This window comes from Corythoichthys intestinalis, chromosome 13, assembly GCF_030265065.1.
Source record: "Corythoichthys intestinalis isolate RoL2023-P3 chromosome 13, ASM3026506v1, whole genome shotgun sequence".
Taxonomy (NCBI): Eukaryota; Metazoa; Chordata; class Actinopteri; order Syngnathiformes; family Syngnathidae; genus Corythoichthys; species Corythoichthys intestinalis.
The window spans coordinates 14,774,761-14,798,509 of NC_080407.1; the positions used below are offsets into that span (position 1 = coordinate 14,774,761).

General features: G+C 40.0%; 2 protein-coding genes across 4 annotated transcripts in view; one reads left to right on the forward strand and one right to left on the reverse strand.

Annotated features, from left to right (window-relative positions):
- Nucleotides 1-23,749, reverse strand: part of LOC130928701 (synapsin-3-like) — a 383,502-nt gene that overhangs the window by 265,054 nt on the left and 94,699 nt on the right. The window lies entirely within an intron of this gene.
- The window catches only part of LOC130928708 (chemokine-like protein TAFA-2), an 86,027-nt gene that overhangs the window by 34,994 nt on the left and 27,284 nt on the right, over nucleotides 1-23,749 (forward strand). The window lies entirely within an intron of this gene.

A 23,749-nucleotide genomic window follows, 5' to 3' on the forward strand; every position in this document is an offset into this window, starting at 1 on the left:
GAGCGTGTCTAATTATAGTACAGTATAAGACGTATTTTAACCACATCTGATTCACTGAATCACATTTGATTAAAATCACACTGGGGACATCTTGTGATCGATGTGTGAAGAAAGCTATCACCGCTCTCTGTCATTGCGCTAAATTGCATTGTATTTTCTGATTAAGACGGTTTTAAAGTGCGTACGACAGGATAAAAACGCCTTAAATAGCATTATTATGTGAATTAGAATCATATTTTGAGATGATTCGACTATTCAACAATTTGGCAAAATTTCAAAATTGTTCTATATGCATGTGTGATACATCATTGGAAAGCTTAAAATCTCAACTTTCCGGGGGAAGAAAAATTTTGAACAGGAGGGCTTTAGAAAAATAAATAAATAAAAAAAATTAAACATTTTCTTAAACACTTTAATCAACCGAATACTTGAAACAGCTAAATTTGAATCTTTTTTCAAATCAAATAATTTGAGTTAATCGATTAATCGTTGCAGCACTATATTTCATATAAACATGGTGAGCTTGTCGAAACCCTGGCGTCGTTACGAAATTTATTGATTTACGCTCCCAGTATTTAGTTGATATTTTTCTACACATTAACTCATTCACCGACGACCATCGACGCCGATAAACGTCTAAATCTAATTGGATTCCATTTGAATAGTCGACGAGCGGCAAACTCAGGGGTGAAAGTGGGCCAGAACGGTCAGGAATGCAGTTCCGGTATAAGATTCAGGGCAGGAACGCAGTTCCGGTATAAGATTCAGGGCCTGAATGCTGTACATGATGCTTTGATTCCAAAAATATGACGGCAACTATCAAAACGCTATGTAAAAAATATGCTAAGCTGCCAGACATGCATTTCATCTACCTACTAACATCAGATTTACATACAAAAGTGTTAACAACAAGCATAATAAAGTGCTGGTGTAGCGTAAACCGTTTCGATATTTATTATTTACTTTATTCCACGGACAGCATGGAGGTTTCCCCATTTGCTGCAGTTATCCGAGTCTGACGATGATGAGTCACGTCAATATGCCAATGCAAGCAGCAAAGCAAAACGCCTGGACTCATTTATCCGTTCAATTGGCTGACATACTGTGACCATACATGTGATCAGCAGAGATAATTTAGCTCTGATTGGTTCAAATGTGCATGTTTTCTGGAACAGCAAAAAAAAAAAAAAAAAAGTTGAATTGATGCGACAAAAAAACGGCAATGCAACAGAAAATAGATCAAATCTTTAAGAGCAAGGAAAGAGTTGAGGAGACTTATTTATCATATTTAGTTGCTCTGATGGGGAGGTTCAGAACATCTTAGCTGTCGATGTGCACTTTGGACTTATATTTGTTCTTTATGTTAGGCTACTTATTCATTTCCTTATGATTTAAAAAAGTCAATGCTTGCGCGATCATCAAAATATATTCCATTTCACTCCGCATGATATGTCATTTGTACTTATCTGAATGTATGTTACTTATATCTATTATTGTTAGGTTTTGTGTTGGTTTTCTCTTAGTGTGACTTGTCCCTATGATTGCCCATTGATTTCACCTGCTGTGCCTCCTAGTGTATCCTCAAATCTGCATCCTCCTGTGCTCACCTGTTCCTCGTTGTGTCGTTACCCCTTGTCGCTGTGTGTGTATATAAGCTCCCAGTTTCTTTTCACTCCTTGTTGCGTCATTGTCTATGTCTATATCAACGTCAATTTCAAGTCCAGTCCAAGCCCTCGTCTACCAGTCCCTCGGTTTAAGTAAGTTTTGGTTTGAACATTGCCTTTTTGATCCCCAGTCCTTTTGGTTGTACTTTGTGCTTTTGGTTAGTTGTTATTAAAATGTTTTTTTGAGTTCACCACCACCTGCCTTGCTGCTTTTTGTTTCCCTGCAATTGGGTCCACACCACCTGCTTGCCCGCGTATTCCTGACAGAATGACGCAAGAAGGAGTGAAAAGAAACTGGGAGCTTACATACACACACAGAGACAAGGGTTAACGACACAACGAGGAGCAGGTGAGCACAGGAGGATGCAGATTTGAGGATACACTAGGAGGCACAGCAGGTGAAATCAATGGGCAATCACAGGGACAAGTCACACTAAGAGAAAACCAACACAAAACCTAACAATTATTAATTAAAAAAGAAATCAAAAGTAAATGTTTACATTAAATTTTAATATACATCCTATTTTCTTAGGTCGTTAAAATTGACATTTGGCATTTAGTATGTGAGGAAATGAGGGAAAATAAAAATTAGGAGATGGAGGTTGGGGTTGTTGCTGTTTTTGTTTAGTTTGCAAAATCATTGAAAAAAATACAATTTTGAATGAAAATCAGTTTTTGTATGTGTTATAGAAATAACTGTGCCAAAACAGTTTTCTTTGCATTTCAGTAGTTTTAGGAGGTTTGAACCCCCCCCCCCCCCAACCCCCCAAAATGAAGATTGATAGATAAATAAAATAAATACAATTTCTGGCTCCGTGGCAACCTTCACATCGGGGAGTTCCTGCAAGAAATTCTAGCCACTTTCACCCCTGGGCAAACTCACAGTGGAAGTTTCTGAGGTGAGAGTATCGCGTTCAACCGTGGCGAAGGAGTTAATTCTTGTGTGCTGTCTACACAAGCACTTGAGCAGAGGACTCAACCGATTGCGGCGGCGAGACGAATATTTCATTTTCACTCTCCGTCAAGGGCGCTGGGCAAATCACATTCTTCGATAGTCAACTTGAATGAGTCGAAGGCCGAGGAACCAATTACTCTGCCGGGCTCAAGGTGCGGGCGGCTAATTACAAAAAAAAAAAAAAAAGTGAAGAAACACTCGAGTCTGACGGAATATTCTCCATCTCGCTCATCTGTTTGACTGTTGACACCACAATCTTAACGACATTGAGCTTCTGAGTGTTGCTAATTTTTTTATTTTAGCAGGAGTGAGAAAAAAGGGAAAGGCCCATTTATCCAGCCTTATTAAGGAACACTTGGCGAATTATGTCCAAACATTCCTTCCAGCGAGATAACTGTGAAACGCTACAACAGCACAAGTCTCATAAAAAGTGCATATTGCACAGTAATAAGGCATCATTTTGTAACGCAAGCTGTCGCAACAGTTTGCGTCGAGCAATGTGCTAATTGTGCTGCTCAAATCGCAGGCTTTTTAGAAAAACTGACTGCAATGAAGTGGGCTTTAAATTTGGTCTCTAATTGACCTGAAAGTTCAGCTTTTGCAAGGGTTTTTGACTGCAGTTGGAAGAAAGTTGGGCACTTTATACGAGTATTTTAAAGTGGTTGGAAGACGGATGATGTGGAAAGTTGTGGCCTTAGGAGATAAGAGTCTACTAAGGATGCTCGAAGCGATTATTTTTACCATTAGTCAAGTACCGTAATTTTCGCACCTGACTAAAAGCCACCACCAACCAAATTTGGCACGAAAACCGCATTTGTTCATAGATAAGCCGCACTCGAATACAAGCCGCAGCTGTCCTCACTGTATCATGAGATATTTACACTATAAGATATCAACCGGGAACACTTTATTTGACAGCGACATCAAAAGACTGTCATAAAACCAAATGAACTACCATGAAGCTTTGAACCAATTGGCTGCAAAGCTTCATTGCTTCAAGAAGCTTCATTTGGCCATCACTGCTCCCTTTGAGGAGACAGTCAACCTCTGCTGCCACCTGCTGTCAACACTGTTGTCGTCCGACATGCCTCCTAGCATATATTGCAGCGCTACAGATGTAAATAACAATCAAAACTCATGTTCTGTGCTAATTATGTCTTCAGTTACTGTTCTGGTTGTTTCATTAATTGCGAGATAGTATTTGATAACATTTTATATGACAGTGGCGCAATAAGACTCATCAGACAATCATAATCATGACATGACACTGTCCTGAGCATTAATGAATGCTTATGGCGGAAAACACAGCCAAGACTGAAAAAGCAGTTTCTGCTCTTGCACTTCTCTTCAAAATAAACTGCTGTATTTTAAGCCAAAACAACTGTTGTGTTTGCAAGAACAATATGTCTATATGCTGTTATAGCATATTCATGGCACATTAAGCCCCCGAAGTATTTTTAATTTGTCCGTTTTACCCTGAAAACCCCCGTTTACAGACGTCGCACAATCACTTTTGTTTCAACCCAGCCATAAAACGTAGGTGATTAATTATATTTATTGTTCAAAATGTCTGTCATTTTTAGCTGAGAATCATTAATTGATGCCTGATTGATGCAATTTCGTAAAAAAACGACTTTGAAAAAGTATTTACTTGCATATTTTAAACTTTTAAACAAATTACATCACAATGAAAAAAATGGTGTCTGTAAAAAAGTCACGGATATCTTACTCATAACTATCGCTTCATTGTATTTTATTTTATTTTATTTTTTTTGTTACTATCGTATTTTCTCCGATATGTTAGATAATCGATCCAAACAAAGAAAAATTGAAAAACAACATTTAAAAGGGTAAATATATGAAAAAGAACATCTCGACCACTCCTTGATGTCTGCGATTTCTGCATCGCGTGCCTTGTTATATTACCATAATTCACCCGTAAAATCCCCCCAAAATCCGGCTGTGGCCATTCACATCTGTGTCTTGAAACTCGATGATTCATACTACATGGAGTTTTTGGATCGAAACAAGGTAAGTATGCGATAATATCTCGTTAAAATCATGCCGTCTTTAATTCTGCTCTCGCCTCCAGTTAGGGTTTTGCTGTTTAAAATCTTTTTTTTGTAAAATGCCCTCCTGCTCAAAATCCCCCCCCCCTCAGAAGATTTAAGCTTTCCAATGATGTATCACACATGCATATAGGACAATATTGAAATTTGGTCAAATTGGGAGTCTCAGAGTGGAACTTCAAGTCAACTGAGTCTTTTCCGCCTTATAACAGATGTCATTGACGGTGGCGACATAAGACTGTCATTAGATAATTATGACATTACACTGTCCTGAGCATTAATGAATGCTTATAACAGATGTCATTTAGTGTCATCGGGCATATTATCTCACAATTGAATGATGGATGTAAAAGATCCAAACAAGACATAAATTGAGTTAGTTACATCATTTGCCGGATGACATAATGACATCTGTCATAAGCATTTATTAATGCCCATGATACTGTCATGTCAAAATTATGATGGTGTTATAACAGTCTTATGACGCCGTTGCATATAAAGTGTTACCTATTAACCCAAATAAATCACCAAATAAGCCGCACAGGACTACACTGCTGGCCGTAAGTATTGGCACCCCAGCAATTCTGTCAGATAATGCTCAATTTCCCCTAGAAAATGATTGCAATTACAAATGACTTGGTAGTAATATCTTCATTTATTTTGCTTGCAATGAAAAAACACCAAAGAGAATAGGGGGGAAATAATTATACCATTATTATTTTACACAAAATTCCAAAAATGGGCCGGACAAAATTATTGGCACCCTTTGAAAAATCATGTGATGCTTCTCTAATTTGTGTAATTAACAGCACCTGTTACTTACCTGTGGCACATAACAGGTGGTGGCAATAACTAAATCCCACTTGCAGCTAGTTAAAATGGATTAAATTTGACTTAACCTCTGTCCTGTGTGCTCCACATTGAGCATCGAGAAAAGAAAGAAAACCCAAGAACTGTCTGAGGAGTTGAGAAGAAAATCTGTGAGGAAGCATGGGTAATCTCAAGGCTACAAGTCCATCTCCAAAGACCTGAATGTTCCTGTGTCTACTATGCGCAGTGTCATCAATAAGTGTATAAGTCAATAAGTCCCCATGGCACTGTGGCTAACTTCCCTAGATTTGGACGGGGGGGAAAAAATGACGAGAGATTTCAACGAAAGATTGTGCGGATACTGGATAAAGAACCTTGACTAACATTCAAACAGGTTCAAGCTGTCCTGCAGTCCGAGGGTACAACAGTGTCAACCTGTACTATCTGTTGGCATCTGAATGAAAGGGACTCTATGGTATTAGGTTGAGGGTACCAATACTTTTGTAAGGCCCATTTTTGGAGTTTTAATTAAAATGATAATGATTTAATTTTTTTCCCATTCTCTTTGGTGTTTTTTCATTGCAAGCAAAATAAATGAAGATATTACTACCAAAGCAATTGTATTTGCAATCATTTTCTGGGAGAAATTGAGCATTATCTGACAGAACTGCAGGGGTGCCAATACTTTTAGCTAGCACCATATAAGCCGCAGGTATCGAAATGAAGGAAAAAAGTAGCGGCCTATAGACATTTCAGCTGGAAAATTGCTTGAAAACAAAATGTACGTATGACAATGAATACTAACTGTCGTTATTTTCAAAAAAAACAGACGTTATATTTAATATTTAATTTTCCCCTGATCCAGTTTTTTTGGCTTGTTTTAAATTTAAAGAAAATACATTTACAAAAAATATTTAAGGCAATTTTTTTCATTTTGTTTTTAAATTTTAAAAAATCTAAATTTAATAAATCAATAGGGAAATACAGGTAGTTCCCTGGGTTCCGAACTAGTTCCGTTCCTATGCTGGCAATGAAACCGGAATTAACCCTATAAGTACCCCTAAATACCATAGAAATCTCTAAATAACTGTCCAAAAACATGGATTATATGTCATAATAATAAGATAAAGTCAAACGTACGATACTGTAAGGTACGTTGTATTAAATGCAGTTATATTCAATGACTATTCGGGCTTTACTCGCGAGTGAGTCGCCTTGCTGAGAGAAAAGGCAGCTGATGAACGAGTAGGGAGGTGAGAGAAGGGGGATATCATGGCCGCACAGGTGGTGCTGGGTGAGGAGGAGTTCCTGACATGATGACTGACATGACAGAATGGGGGACGAGACGTAAAGTACAAATCACATGGGTCAGGTACGTCGTCACCCAGGGACAACCTGTATTACTTCTCACTTACTATTAACGCTTTCAATGTCATTGACAATGATAGACGACCAATCGAGTGGCTTTCTGTTGTGGATCTAAATGCGTGTTACTAATGCATGCCCAATCCATTTGAACTCGAAGGGCTGTTATTATAAACTCTCAGAACTCTTCAGAAACTTTAACTGCACTTGAACGAGCTTGTTTCAAGTAAACGTCCAATACATTTGAACCGAAAAGACTGTTTATTCACTGTATATTTCAATGAGTGTCACTAGTCGACGTCCAATTTATTGATTCATTCGCTGCCAACCCTCCTACTTCAAATGGATTAGTCCGTGGCAATGAATAAGATCAAACAGTCCTCGAAAACCTCGCAAGTCACTATTAAGCTCAGGCTCCAGTTTTCAAGGACAGCCATTTCACACCTGTTGATGTATGCTTGGCTTATGGAAGCTGATCCTGTTATCTACTTTGTGCAATGAGCCAGCAAAACCCTGCGCACACTGGCTTATGCACACTTCCATCCATTTTTACTAAAAAGCCAACCAAGCAAGGTCTAAGGGTCACGGGGAAATGGAGCCTGTCACAGCTTCCACCGGGAGAAAGAAAGCAAAATACGAAGTCGTCGGAGTACTTCCGCGCCACCGATTAGACTTTTTGTGTAAAATCATATTTATTTCGATGAGTTAAGCGCCCGCTAAACCTTTGGGGATGGTGGGAGATGCGGGACCTTCACCGTCAACATTCTAAGGGACAAGGCGGTTGTAGTTTTTACAAATCCGAGGAGTCACGTTCGCCGGATTGTGAGTGATAGTAATGAGCTCCGGGAGACAGGAGCGCGTCGTCCGCCCAATTATCCGCCGGCTCCTGTCGAAAACCGCCGAGTAACTGCGCGCATGCTGTCCCAGCCCACCCTACCACAGAATCTTAACGCTACATCCTCAATTTGACTAAAATGGCTCTCTATATAGTATACTAATGCATGTATAATGTAAAAATCATCCATATTTTAGCCACTTAAAGGAGTACACTGTTGTTATGGTTTTATTTGGATGTTTAATTCAAAACATATGTCATTTCATATTATTTTTAAAAACATTTGAAAATTTTAAGCTAAAAAAATTGCCAATATTCATTCTTTTCTGTCTTGCTCAGTCTGTTACCGACTCATTGCTTGCCAATGATGTCTACTAGTGACAAACTCATTTAAATCACAGCAGGATGAAGCAGGACACATCAATGGTACTGAAAAAACAAACGAAGAGAAACCAAGTCGACTCAGGTTACTTTCGCGGCCCACGCAAAAACGATGGGCCTCGACTTTGACATCCATAGTCTAAAAGGTACAAAACTTCCCTTTCCATGCTTATTATGGAGCCTATTCAACTACACGTTAATATTCTGACAGCCATTTTTTATGGCTGTCAGCACCCCATTTGAGGTTTGAGTAATGTTCGGCTCCAATACAATGCCGCACTCCCTTTTACGTCCTCGATAACAAACCCGGCGTGCCGATTAACACTGAAAGGCCACGAACGAGAAGTTGCATCATGGCAATTCAAAACTGTTGAATGCCCATTTTGTATTGACAGCTGAAAGGGCAAATGACAGCACGCGGACCTCCTGCAAGGTTAATATTTCAATTCTCTATTATCAAACTGCAATTGGAGCCATGAAATGGAAGTGACTCAAAACTCATTTTTCTCAGAAAATGTACATTTATGAATACTTACAATGGGGCAAATAAGTATTTTGTCAACCACTAATTGTGCAAGTTCTCCCACTTGAAAACCTTAGAGAGGCCTGTAATTGTCAACATGGTTAAACCTCAACCATGAGAGACAGAATGTGGGGGGAAAAAAACTGAAAATCACATTATTTGATTTTTAAAGATTTTATTTGCAAATCAGGATGGAAAATAAGTATTTTGTTGATACCAAAAGTTCATCAATACTTTGTTATGTTCCCTTTGTTGGCAAAAACGGAGGCCAAACGTTTTCTGTAACTCTTCACGAGCTTTGAACACTGTTGCTGGTATTTTGGCCCATTCCTCCATGCAGATCTCCTCTGCTGTCGTTGGGCAACACGGACTTTCAACTCTCTCCACAGATTTTCTATGGGGTTGAGATCTGGAGACTGGTTAGGCCACTCCAGGATCTTGAAATGCTTCGTCAGTCGTCAGTCGTCCTGATCCCTTTGCAGAAAAACAGCCCCAAAGCATGATGTTTCCACCCCCATGCTTCACAGTGGGTATGGTGTTCTTCGGATGCAATTCAGTATTCTTTCTCCTCCAAACACGAGAACTTGTGTTTCTACCAAACATTTCTATTTTTGTTTCATCTGACCACAACACATTCTCCCAGTCCTCTTCTGGATCATCCAAATGCTCTCTAGCGAACCGCAGACGAGCCTGGACGTGTACTTTCTTCAGCAGGGGGACACGTCTGGCAGTGCAGGATTTGAGTCCCTGGCGGCGCATTGTGTTACTGATAGTAGTCTTTGTTACTGTGGTCCCAGCTCTCTGTAGGTCATTCACTAGGTCCCCCCGTGGGGTTCTGGGATTTTTGCTCACCGCTCTTGTTATCATTTTGACGCCACGGGGTGAGATCTTGCATGGAGCCCCAGATCGAGGGAGATTATCAGTGATCTTGTATGTCTTCCATTTTCTAATAATTGTTCCCACAGTTGATTTCTTGACACCAAGGGTTTAACCTATTGCAGATTCAGTCTTCCCAGCCTGGTGCAGGTCTACAATTTTGTCTCTGGTGTCCTTCGACAGCTCTTTGGTCTTGGCCATAGTGGAGTTTGGAGTGTGACTGACTGAACTTGTGGACAGGTGTCTTTTATACTGATAATGAGTTAAAACAGGTACCATTAATACAGGTAACGAGTGGAGCCTCGTTCGACTTCGTTAGAAGAAGTTAGACCTCTTTGACAGCCAGAAATCTTGAAACAATGTGATTTTCAGTTTTTTTTCCCCCCACATTGTGTCTCTCACGGTTGAGGTTTACCCATGTTGACAATTACAGGGCTCTCTAATATTTTCAAGTGGGAGAACTTGCACAATTGGTGGTTGACTAAATACTTATTTGCCCCACTGTATGTTTATATTGAAAAATGGTTTTCCTAAATATAGCGACGTACATTCAAGATTATATGTGATGTACAAGATTTTTAAAGAATGAAATCGAGATGATCTGAAATCGTAGTTGAACAGAACTCGGCCAAGTTATGAAAAAACATCCTCCTCATGCATCATTTCGAAGCGGCATGATATTAGCTGTTTAATTGGCATTTATGCGCCGCTAATCTCAGCCTGAATCCCACCCTGAATCATCCGCGGCGGCAGTCTCCGTATTTCCGCATTTATTGTCATTTATTACATTTCCTGGACAAAAGGAGGACGTGTTGTTAATCACTCCGATTCACACACAATCTGGTTCAGCCATCTTAGCCGGGGATCCATTAGCCCCGTCTCATTTGCGGGGGAGCGCTGCCAGCCTATTAGTTCTGATATGCTCTGCTAGATTTCCGTGGCTTTCCATTTCCACAACTTGACTAAGAAAATGGGAAAAGTTGGGGATTAATTTCAACTAATCTCCTTTTTTTCTATTGGCTTTAATTACTTGTTCTGCCCTTTGACACCGTGAACGGTCATCGGGAACCAGTAGTGGATGCTGGTCTTTCAATGAGGGGAACATAGACTTCATAATAATATTGACGGAACGCGGGGCCGATGAATAGGGGGTCTGCATTGTTGGCGTGGCTGTCAAAGCTGACCGAGTGTAATCACAGACAAAAAGCTTGGACATAAAAGTGTCAATTATTGGTTAAAAGAAAAAATGTGCAGTTAGCATTTATTTTACATCAATATGTCAAAGATGCTAGTCTTTTAGTCAATATGGAGGCTGCCATATGTAAACAGAGCTTTTCCGGTGAAAATTCTTGTGAATAAATGCTTAAATCACTGAATTCTTTACAGATATGGACGTAAAACAGTCTCGAGTCTTCGTTAAAAGCAACAACAAAAAAATAAAAATGTGCAGTTAGCATTTATTTGACGTAAGTAGGTCAAAGTACGATGCTCGTCTGTTAGTCAATATGGAGGCTGCCATATGTAAACAGAGCTTTTCCGGTGAAAATTATTGTGAATAAATACTTAAATCCCTGAATTTTTTTGACATGCACACAAAACAGTCTCGATTCTTGGGTAAAAGCAAAAAAACGTGCAGTTCGAATTTATTTTAGGTAAATATGTCGAAGTTCGATGCTAATCTGTCAGTCAATGTGGCGGCCGCCATATGTAAACAGAGCTTTTCCGGTGAAAATTCCTATGAATATATGCTTTAATCCACAAATTCTTCACAGATATAGAGGTGAAACAGTCTTGATTCGTGGTTAAAAACAAAACAAAAAAAAAAACCTGCACAGTTAGCTTTTATTTTACGTAAATGTCGAAGTACTAAACATGAAGAATGACTTCAAAAGTATCAAGATGTTTTGCAGGAAAACCTCAGACAGTTGTTGCTAAAAAGAGGATGGATGCTGCAACAAGACAATGATCCACAACACAGAAGTAAAAAGGTGAAAAAGTATAAATATTTAGCACTTTTTTCATCTGTGTGATTTTGACAAAGATCAGATCAAATGTGAGAAATTCCTAAAGCTTCAGATACTTTTTCATACCACTGTATGAAACGACACTAGTGTAGCCCAAAGCAGCGGAGTCGGAGTATTGTTTCTCCACAAATGTACTCAAGTAAAAAGTATTGCGCGGTAAAACTACTAAGTACATTTAAAAAGTAAAATGTAAAAAGTAAATGTAACGGAGTAAATGTAACGCGTTACTACCCACTTCTGCAATCATCACGCAGAGAATCAAAGTGTTCAGGACCGCCGAGCCCCGCCCACTGCCCATAGACGGACCCAGCCTATAGCCAATAACTCGTCTGGTTTTACTTTAGTGGAATAATGCTCTCAATTCTATGAATAAACAAAGCATCCGCACTGTTTAATCCGTGAAGCTGCGACAATCAATGAAAAGCAAGCCACATTGTAACCAGTGATAAGAAGCTATTTCTCAATTACAGTTGAGCGCGTTGTAGCGCATGTTCAGTCAATGACGTACACGCAACAGTCTACATTTGATCACTTATTTTTGACATTTTAGGGGAAGCTGAGTTTCCCTTGCAGTCTTAGAGCAATTGCCTTTGTAAGGAACGAGTTCACTTTGGATAGCGCGCCGTTAAAGCACACTCGAACCTCATGCCAACGCTCGGACCGGATTCAGGTTGAGTACAACTATGACCGCTGAAGCAGAGCAGGCTTTTGGCAGGGCTAATGTCTGAAGCGGGGGCCCAACGACCTCAATGAAAGCAATCTAATATCACAAATTAGCCTGTCACTTAGCCGGGATTATAACCCTCGCGAGTGCCGGCGCTGAAATAACTCGGGCCTTGTTGCTCACTCATGTAAAACAGACGAGAGGGATGCAATTGAATATTTAATCAAACAAAACAATGGAATTAAAATGATCCCTTCGCTCGCTACGGCCACAAGACTGCTTGTATTGTTCGACACGGACACGCAAAGTCCTTTCTTGTTGATTTTGGGTTGCAGAACAGGATAGACCCGGGAAATTAATAGTCCGTGATTTGAACTCAACAGTAAGTGACGGGAAAATGCCCCAAAAATCGTAAAGACCGTCTGAAAACACTCTGGTTAAAAGAAACAGTGGTATGAAAACCTTTTAGAATTCCTCACATTTCTGCATAAAATCACCATCAAATATGAGCTGATCTTTGTCAAAATCACACAGATAAAAAAACAGTGTCTGCTTCAACGAAAACCACCCAAACATTTATAGGTTTCCATATTTTATTGAAGATAGCATGCAAACAATGACAGAAGGGGGAAATATAAGTGTAAGTGAACCATCACATTTAATATTTTGTGGCCCGTCCTTTGTCAACAATAAATTCAACCAGACGCTTCCAGTAGCTGCAGATCAGTTTGGCACATCGATCAGGACTAATCTTGGCCTATTCTTCTCTACAAAACTGCTGTAGTTCAGTCAGATTCCTGGGACCTCTGAAATGAATCGCTGTCTTTAGGTCATGCCACAGCATCTCAATGAGGTTCAAGTCTGGACTTTGGCTTGGCCACTCCAGAACGTGTATTTTGTTCTTCTGAAACCATTCTGAAGTTGATTTACTTCTGTGTTTTGGATCATTCTTGTTGCAGAATCCATCCTCTTTTTAGCATCAACTGTCTGACAGATGGCCTCAGGTATTCCTGCAAAAAATCTTGAACTTTTGAGTTCATTCTTCCATTAATGACTGCAAGTTGTCCAGGCCCTGAAGTAGCAAAACAGCCCCAAATCACGATGCTCCCTCCACCATGCTTCACGGTGGGGATGAGGGGTTGATGTCGGTGAGCTTTTTTCCTCCACACATTCAACTTTGGTTTCGTCAGTCCACAAAATATTTTGCCAAAACTTCTGTGGAGTGTTCAAGTGCCTTTTTGCTAACATTAAACGAGCAAAATGTTTTTTTTGGACAGCATCGGCTTCCTCCGTGGAGTCCTCCCATGAACACTAGTCTTGGCCATAGTTTTACATATAGTTGATGTGTGCACAGAGATATTGGACAGTGCCAGTGATTTCTGTAAGTCTTTAGCAGACACTCTAGGGTTCTTTTTTACCTCACTCAGTATTCTGCGCTGAACTCTTGGTGTCATCTTTGGTGGACGCCCACTCCTTGGGAGAGAAGCAACAGTGCCAAACCCTCTCCAGTTGTAGACAACTTCTCTGACTGTCGATTGATGGACATCCAAACTTTTCGGGATGGTTTTGTATCCTTTCTCAGCTTTGTAAAAATCAACAATCCTTGATCGCAGGTCTTCAGACAGCTCTTTTAAACGAGCAATGATGCACATCAGACAATGCTTCTCATCAAGACATTTCTTACCAGGTGTGTGTTTTATAGTGGGCAGGGCAGCTTTAAACCACTCATTAGTGAATGGGCATACACCTAACTTAAACTGTTTTGGTAAAAATTGGTTTCAATTGCTCTTTAAGTGTCCTTAGGCAGAGAGTTCACTTAGTTATTTTCACCCCTTCTTTCATTGTTTGCATGCTATCCTCATTAAAATATGAAAACCTATAAATGTTTGGGTGGTTTTACTTAAAGCAGACATTGTTTTTACATCTGTGTGATTTTGATGATGATCACATTTGATGGTGATTTTATCCACAAATACGAAAAATAGGTTCAGATACCATTTCATACCACTGTAAATGGATTGCGCTTCTAGTGCTATCAATGGCATTTAAATAGGTCAACTTCATGTGAAAGTTTCTAAGGTCAGAGTTTGTTCTTGAAGCACTAAGACAGCGATCGCAATGTACATTTTTCATTATTAGAATATTTTGAGAATGCATTCAATCACTTCAATCACTCTAGCATTGTCAATGGTAGTGAAAACTAAACTTGATGCGAAATTTTCGAAGCTGAGAGTTTGTTCTCGAGGCATTTAGAAAATGATTGCCTCATTTTTCATTATTTGTTTATTTTGGAAATGCGTTAATTGACTGTTATAATTGGTAAAAGAAGGCCTTGTCAAGATGCATTAGATGCCTACTGTCGTCAATGGCATTAAGAGAGTCAAAAATCAAAATTGAACCTATTCACATGATGATTTTGACCTCCAAAAATGAATGAAATTAAGAAAAATCAAGCTGTAGCAGTCATTTGAACACACCTTGGTTTAGCTACGATCCAAAACGGTCCATGAGAAAGTTGTAATATCACACAAATGACATTTCAACCAACTTTCAGTGAACTTTTCCTTGAAGCAGTCCCGCCGTGAACAGGCGGCACACACACATACGTTGACATTTCAACTCCATTCTAATCTCCTTCGCGACTCCTTTAATTACTCCTGCAACTTCGACTCGCTATTAGAAAATGTTCTCAGTCAGACTCAAACGCCGAGTACGTATAAACCGTTATTTTCAAATCAACTGCTTGCCGTGGCAGCGTAAATTGGCCTCTCTGCTTGTTTCTTATTTGTTTATTATTTCCGGGGGTAAGACGCCGCTTGTCTCCGCGGCTCATATCTTAGATCACAGCAGGTTTTTTTTACGCAGAGTTGAAAATATCCAGACAGGATGTCATAATTTAGAAAGAAAACATCGAGAGTCATGTTGGCATCTCAAGCTTTTCATACATATATATTGTACTGTACGTCCTTGTCAAATCGACCTCGGCGGGAGGCGTCAAACTTGGCATTTGGTGATGATAATTGGCTAACAGAGATAGATTCGCTTACGAGCTAATTACGGTACTTCGTAATTGCCTGTCAACGTTTCAACTGTTGTCGCTGTGGCGGCGGGAAGGTTTCATTGCGCGCCTTAAAATAGATTTCCCTCGTGCCCCAACACCTCACGCTTCACCTTTTCTTCTCATCACGGCACGCGACAGCCGGCGCACAGCACGCACCCGGTCCCACCCACGCAATTTATTGGCTGCGATAATCCGAAGTGGGAATTTTGGTGGTTCTGATCGCGATGCCTGAACCTCAAGCCGTCAAACCTGGAAAAAAATTGATTAAAACTTGCCACGTTGTAGTGATGGCTTCCTTCAGAGTGCCATTATGTTGGCCAACGCACATAAATAGTAAACTAGCGCTCCCACGATTCATTGATTTCTCTATTTTGATAGTCAAACGGATTAGAGATACTAGCCGCTTTCGGACTGTAGGAACCTGAGGACTTAGTTCTGATAACGATAGGCCTCTCCAGTCGTTATCGGAACTGTTCTTCAGGCGGTCGTGTTCCCACATGGGTTCTGTGCCTGATACAGTGGGGCAAATAAGTATTTAGTCAACCACCAAATGTGCAAGTTCTCCTACTTGAAAAGATTGGAGAGGCCTGTAATTGTCAACATGGGTAAACCTCAACCATGAGAGACAGAATATGGAAAAAAAACAGAAAATCACATTGTTTGATTTTTAAAGAATTTATTTCCAAATTAGAGTGGAAAATAAGTAGGGTTGTTCCGATCATGTTTTTTAGCTCCCGATCCAACCCCGATCGTTTTAGTTTGAGTATCTGCCGATCCCGATATTTCCCGATCCGATTGCTTTTTTTTTTTTTTGCTCCTGATTCAATTCCAATCATTCCCGATAATTTTTCCCAATCATATACATTTTGGCAATGCATTAAGAAAAAATGAATAAAACTCGGACGAATATATACATTCAACATACAGTACACAAGTACTGTATTTGTTTATCATGACAATAAATCCTCAAGATGGCATTTACATTATTAACATCCCTTCTGTGAGAGGGATCCACGGATAGAAAAACTTGTGACTTTGTATATTGTGACTAAATATTGCCATCTAGTCAATTTTTTTAGCTTTCAGTAAATGGTACTGTAGCCATGCCCAAATGCATGATGGGAAGTGGAACCATGACTGTGCGTAGTGCTACCAATTCATATATCCTCTCTGCGTTGGGATATAAAATAAGGTGTTAAGGAAAAGATCCTTTGCTACCTTGTGTCCCCACATTGCTTCCCATGATATTTCTAATCATAGGGAGAGGGATTGTAAGGCTTTAGCCAATTTAAAAAATGCTTCAAAGGTTGCCAAAATTCACTCTACTCATTTTACGCTGCCTTTTATCTCTCTATATAGGTAAAACGGCGCCATTACAGATTGAGCGCGACAATGTATGGGTGGGTCGTGCAGCGCATGCATTAATTGCGTTAAATATTTTAACGTGATACATTTTTTTTTCCAATTAATTACCGCCGATATCGGGATAAATTTGATAACCCTACCCTAAGCCTAAACTGAAGAGTCTGGATTAGTGTGACATATTATGTTTGTAACGTTAAATACAATTAGAAAACGATTTAATTAAAATATATATATTAAAAAAAGGCATGGCCGATATTTTTTTGCCGATTCCGATACTTTGAAAATGACGTGATCGGACCCGATCGATCGGGACATCTCTAGTTCCTACAGTGCGAAAGCGGATATCGTTGACCTCTAAATTGTCCAAATTGTTTGTTTTTAGCCTCGTATGAACAAATCCTTTCATTATAATTTGCCTTTGAAAAGGAGTGGGAAACAGCTAATAATGAAGGGAATCCTTTTTCTCTTATTAACTGTATTACTGTAACACACCTAAAATAAAACAACATTTATATCATAGTTTAAGAAAAACAAGCAGAATATATTTAATACTATGAACAGTTGGACTTGAAATTCTAAGACTCTGCAGCGCCAAGACAACAGATACAGGACGGCTTCTGACCACAGAAGCCCAACGCGCGCGTCATGTAGCTGACTGAGCAAGATTGACGCTGACAAACAGGTAATAGGCAAGATACCTACAAACCCACGTCTGCACCACCAGATCCCGCTATCAGCTCTTCTGGACTGTCCAGAACAATGAAGGGACATTTTGTCTTGCCAGAAGGAACATCTGATAACAAGGAACCCTCGACTGAGAAGTTGACACTCAGCACTCACGTAGCGCTGAGGTGGCAAAATCCTCAACTCTCGATGTCCTGACAGCAGTATCGCCCAAAACTCTCCTGCCCAATCCACAGCAGAGAATACTAACCAACGCCCAAACACACCCTCTTTCCGCCTCACCAGAGCCTTTAAAAGATGGAATGTTTAACTAATCGTTGTCTTTTTCTCGGGAGTCTTCTGTTGACTTGTGATATGGTGACCCTGGATCCAGTTTGCCTCCTCGCCTGGGTCTCTCTGTTCTGTATAATTGCTGCCAACTGTGATATGGTGACCCTGGATCCAGTTTGCCTCCTCAACTGGGTCTCTCTGTGCTGTATAATTGCTGCTGATTTGAAATAAGTGGTCAACATGTGTTTAGAAGCCTTTTTCCAGCTTTTAAAATGGTGTCAGTACAAGGGGTTAAGACTAGAGTGAACGCGCGGAGTTTGGCCTTTTGGCCGGGTTGAAGGAATTTCGCCGGCCCAGGTCATTGGAGTTGAAGCATGGGATTTTACAAATATGGCCAGATCTGGAGCCCGGGCTTGAAATTTGTCTTCACAATGGAGCAAAGTTATAATTAAAAACACATTTATGTCCACCCTGTCATACCATCATCTTTCCTGTCCTCCCTATCACTTAGAATGAAGAAAAAAAACTGTCTACGACAAGTTGACAGAATCACGTTTCAGTGTGGCAGTACTGAAGCAAAGTTGTAATTAATTCATTTATGTCATATTTTCTGTCCACCCTATCGCTTAGATGACGATACCTTTAGTTTGGACTTTGCTGTCAGTGAATTCTGTACTTGTTTACGTTATCTGTCAAGTAGTGCCAAGATTACAGCCAACACAGAGGTGGAGACCGTTTGACTGCTGCGGTTTGGATGCGGGCGACCTCTCTGGTGGCGTCTCGCTGTTTTGTTACAGAAGGTCGCCTTGGTGGTTAAACTCTGGGAAAGGGCACGTGGCGCCGGTGTCAGGTGACAGCTTCTTGGGCCAAATGGGATTGCAATTAATTTTCCTCCCGTATGCGGCACAGATGGATGCCTCGAGGCAAGTAATTTCTGTGTGGCAAATGTAGAAAGTAAACTATTGCATATAATAGTGGCTTCTGTCCTGAGAACTGACACGAACAGCCATCCAAAAATAATCAGATACGAGAAGCAGATCCGAAGTGAAGGCCGGAGGTGTCAAGCGATCCTTTTCAGAGTCTGCCGCTTTTAGTCGAAAGTCGCTGCGGGCTGCTGCGTAATGATTTGATTAGTAAGCCATCTGAACAATGTGCTATCACGTACGCTCGAGGTCACGCTTCAGAAAAGCGGCGTGACGGCAGTCTCGTACACGGATTCGCCCCGTCGTCTGCGGCCCTCGACTGTCAGATGGGAACATCTGTGTTTTGGCAAATGAGCCACGTTTGTTCTCAGATGGCGCAATCGGCTCGCCGCAGCCGTCCGAGGTGACAGTCTCAGTCACGCTTCGAGTAAAGAGCCAGATAGAAGACGGGAGGGAAGGAGAGAGGAGCGATAAATCCCTGTGTCGAATCCAGTTGCGGAAAGCGAGAAGGGAAAGTCCAGCTTTTTCGGTTTCTGCACCCGCCCCTCAATCTCGGGGATACTGTGGATTACGCACACTCGCCTAGCGCATTTCCGGCGTTTTGATCCCTTCCATTGAGAGGGAAAGCGAAAATTGAATCTTACACTTTCGGAAATGTTTACAGACTTGACTCCAAAGCGCATGAGGGTTTACTCGTAAAGCTGATTTGGAAACAAGATATTTCAAGAAAGCGTGACAACCCCGGGAGAAAATATCACAAAAAAGGAATACGTTTGAGGTTCGTGCGTTTTGCTCGTCTACGATGACACCGTGTCCAACGAGAGCGAAACTCAAAAGCAACTTCACCCTGAGAGAGGCCTTCTCTGCCTGCGTTGGCAAAATGTAATGCTCCGTGGAAGAAAAACAGCAGGCTTAGCACAGTACATGAATGCAAATAGAAGTTTGTCAGACTCTCTTGAGCGCTTTATTTTTCCGCTTGTGTTCGTAACATAATGGGCAGGAAAAAAAGCACGCTGCCATATTTTCCAGACTACTATGCGACTGATACACAGGAGCGATTTACCCTCAATTTCCTATTCTGTTTTAAACTACTATTAATAGGCCAAGGTCGAAAGAGTTTGTTTCTAGCTAATGAAAAACTTCAGCGAAGGAAAACGCCTGACACAAATGGGACAACAACCAGGAACGGGGTCACGATTCTCCATAGACTCCACCATCAGTTGTCAAGACAGCTCCCACACACATTGCACCACGCCTCCCCGTAGGGGGCCGACCCAGACAGAACGTTGAGTTAGCTTTCACTGTGATAAACTCAAACACACTGCGTTCTAACGCCGGATTTAGGTGGAAATAGGACAAAGGTTCTACTGCACACAAGCAGTCAGGAGTGTCTCAAGAGTGATTTGGTCGATGATTCAAGGTAATTATGATATTAAATAGCACCATGCATGCACTTTGAAACCTTGTGAAAAATATCAATGGATAAAATTAGTGTAACGTTGGCTTGACATTAGTGCTGCAATGATTAATCGATTAACTCGAGTATTCGATTAGAAAAAAAGATTAGAATTAAATTTTGCTGCTTCGAGTATTCGTTAATTTAAAGTGGCGTTGTAATGATTTGTTTTGAAAATGGTTGCATTTAGTTTTATTGATTTGGGTGGATACACGGCCCTCGAGTCTACCTTTATTTTCACATTGTTGAATCCATCTGCTCCCTGTTAAGACCAACATAAGCTAAGTTTTAGTTTGAGCTACTTTTTTTTCTTTAATGCATTCGTAATTTTGTTTATAGGTATATTTAGCCATTTTTTGTGGGAATACGTGTCTGATCCATTTGTTAAGAGCGTTGTAAAAAAAAAAAAGTTAGCATTTTATAGCATTTAAGCTAGCGGACCTTTGCTATGTAAGTTAGCCAACTGTTGTACATAGATGATTTATTTTATTTTATACCGTTTGAGGCTCAGCTCAGGTATTTTAATTTTTTTATGTTCCTTATCCGATTACTCGATTATTTAAACTAACTAGTTAATTGATTAATCGACTACTAAAATAATCGAGCCCTACTTGAAATATTCACGGAAAATGAAGGATAAGTGCCCGTTCTTTGCTTTTAACCAAGCATCTAGACTGTTTTACGTTCATATTGGTCATATAGAATTTTCAACTTAAACTGTACCACGGATAGAAAGACATGTAGTTCTTAAAAGATAAACGTTAGTACCAATTATTTGATATTAAAACCCCTCTTAATGTTTTTGTTTTAATAAAATTTGTAAAATCTTAAAAAAACAAAACTAGTACCTCGGCATTGTTGTTGACGTGAAATGGCCAGGCTGCCGTACTTCACAGTGTTACTGTTTAACGATGTAAGGTAGTGATTTTAATACACCACAAGGTGTCAATGGCGAGTTTTAAATTATTAACAGATCAAACGTTTTGTCCCTCGACTGACGCCGTAGTTTCCTGTTTAGTGCGGGTTCATTGTGATTTACGTTCATTTGAGTGCCGTCTCACAACAAACAAGACTCCTGCTAATGGCTCTCAGCATCATAGTTTGTATATTGTGACTAAATATTGCCATCCAGTGTATTTGTTATTTGTTTGAGCTATACAAGTTGCTAAAATGTTTAAATAGAGTTTTACCAAAGTCTGAGTAAGGTTTATGTGTATTTTGCATATCTACTTTGATGGTGAATTTGTGAATGCTGGTTCTCTTTGCATTGTTGATTAACTGTGTGAGAATAGAGCCTCACTAATACAGATTGAAGCACTTTTCCATTTGGAAACATGATTTCTTGAGAGATATTACATTATTTTTGTTGTATTTTCACTACATGATACTTGTTTGTTGTGAAGGAGTTGCCAAAGCTTTTGCCAATAAACCGCACGAGCTACGAATCTGAACACCTGTGTCTCAGTCAAGGGACAAAACCAATCATTGGCTTGATTGCAAGTTGTCCAGGCCCTGAGGTAGCAAAACAGCACCAAATTATGATGCTCCCTCCACCATTGTTCACAGTGGGGATGAGGTGTTGATCCTGTTGAGCTATTCCATTTTTCCTCCACACATGACGACGTGTCTTACTCCCAAACAATTCAACTTTGGTTTCGTCAGTCCACAAAATATTTTGCCAAAACGTCTGTGGAGTGTCCAAGTGCCTTTATGCCAACATTAAACGAGCAACAATGTTTTCTTAGACCTCCTTGGAGTCCTTCCAGGAATAACATTCTTGGCCATAGTTTTACATATAGTAGATGTGTGCACCGAGATATAGGACTGTGCAAGTGATTTCTGTAAGTCTTTAGCAGACACACTAGGGTTGTTTTTTTACTTCTCTGAGTATTCTGCGCTGAACTCTTGGCGCCATCTTTGGTGGACGGCCACTCTTCGGGAGAGAAGCAAAAGTGACAAACTCTCTCCATTTGTCGACAACTTCTCTGATTGTCGACTTTTAGTGATGGTTTTGTATCCTTTCCCAGCTTAATACAAATAAACAATCCTTGATCGCAGGTCTTCAGACAGCTCTTTTGACAGAGCCGTAATGCACATCAGACAATTCTTCTCGTCAAGACAATTCTTACCAGGTGTGTGTTTTATAGTGTGCAGGGCAGCTTTAAACCACTCATCAGTAAATGGGCACACACCTGACTGAAATTGTTTTGGGAAAAATTGGTTTCAAATACTCTAAGTCTCCTTAGGCAGAGGGTTTACTTAGTTTTTTCCCCCCCTTCTTTCATTGTTTGCATGCTATCCTCATTAAGATATGAAAACCTATAAATGTTTGGGTGGTTTTAGTTAAAGCAGACACTGTTTTTACATCTGTGTAATTTTGACAAAGATCAGATCACATTTGATGGTGATTTTATGCAGAAATGTGAGAATTTCCAAAAGGTTCAGATACTTTTTCATACCACTTTATATGCTCACGGGAGGGGCCTGTTTTGGTTTTAGTTCGCTAGCGGCTTTGGTTTTGAAAATATTTTAAGTTTTCGAAAATAGGCCCCCTATGTATCGGCCCCAACCCCGCGTCCCGTCAACTGATAGAGAAGTCTATGGATTCTCTATTCGGTTCGTTCGTCCAAAGCAAATAGCTTGAAGCCACGTCAATCTTAATGGCGCATTGTTTTTAATGTTCTTGAATCTACTTTTTTTCCAAATAACAGCACTAAATTGCTGTTTATTCTGCCGAACCCGATGAAAAGCCGTGTTCTGCTGCTATTCAAAATCTAAAAGGGGCCCGTCACATCTCGTCAAGTTGAAAGGAAATCTGCCATTTACAACACAGCTGAAAGGATAAAAGTCCGATCGCCACTCGTTTCTCAGCACATGAATGACAAATGATTCTCTATAGATGTTGACGATTTGCATTTGAAAGTTTCCTACAGCACCAGAAGGAAAATGTGCTTTTGCTGGCAACAGGGGAAATAAAACACTTTTGATAATTACTCTTTTCATTCATGCAAGTTATTTCCTCATTAGCCTCCCGTTGTGTTTTTGTCAATTGGCGTGCATTATGTGCAATTTAGCTCAAGTTGAATCGCAAATATGAAAATCAATTATTTTCTGGGAACCATGACGGTGATAAACGTATCCCTTTCTCAGTGAATGATGTCTTGATAATTTGGCAAGGCTACCATAGACTTCATTATGATATCTGATATTTGATATTGACGGGACATGGGCGCGTGGCCGTCAAAGCTGACCGAGTGGAATCACAAAGAGCTTTTTTTCGTTGAAAATGCTTGTGAATAAATACTTAGCTCTCTCAATTCTTTATAGATATGGACATAAAACAGTCTCGATTCTTGGTTAAAAGCAAAAAAAAAAAACGTTCAGTTAGCATCTATTTTACGTAAATATGTCAAAGAACGATGTTAGTTTGTTCGTCAATGTGCCGGCCGCCTTATGTAAACAGAGCTTTTCCGGTGAAAATTTTTGTGAATAACGCTTATATCCCCGAATTCTTTATAGATATGGACGTAAAACAATCTCGATTCTTGGTTAAAAGCAAAACAAAAACAAACAAAAAAACGTTCAGTTAGCATCTGTTTTACGTAAATATGTCAAAGAACGATGTTAATTTGTTCGTCAATGTGACGGCCGCCTTATGTAAACAGAGCTTTTCTGGTGAAAATTCTTGTGAATAACGCTTATATCCCCAAATTCTTTATAGATATGGACGTAAAACTGTCTGGATTCTTGGTTAAAAGCAAAAAAAAAAAAAAAAAAAGCAGTTAGCATTTATTTTACGTAAATATGTCAAAGTACGATGCTTG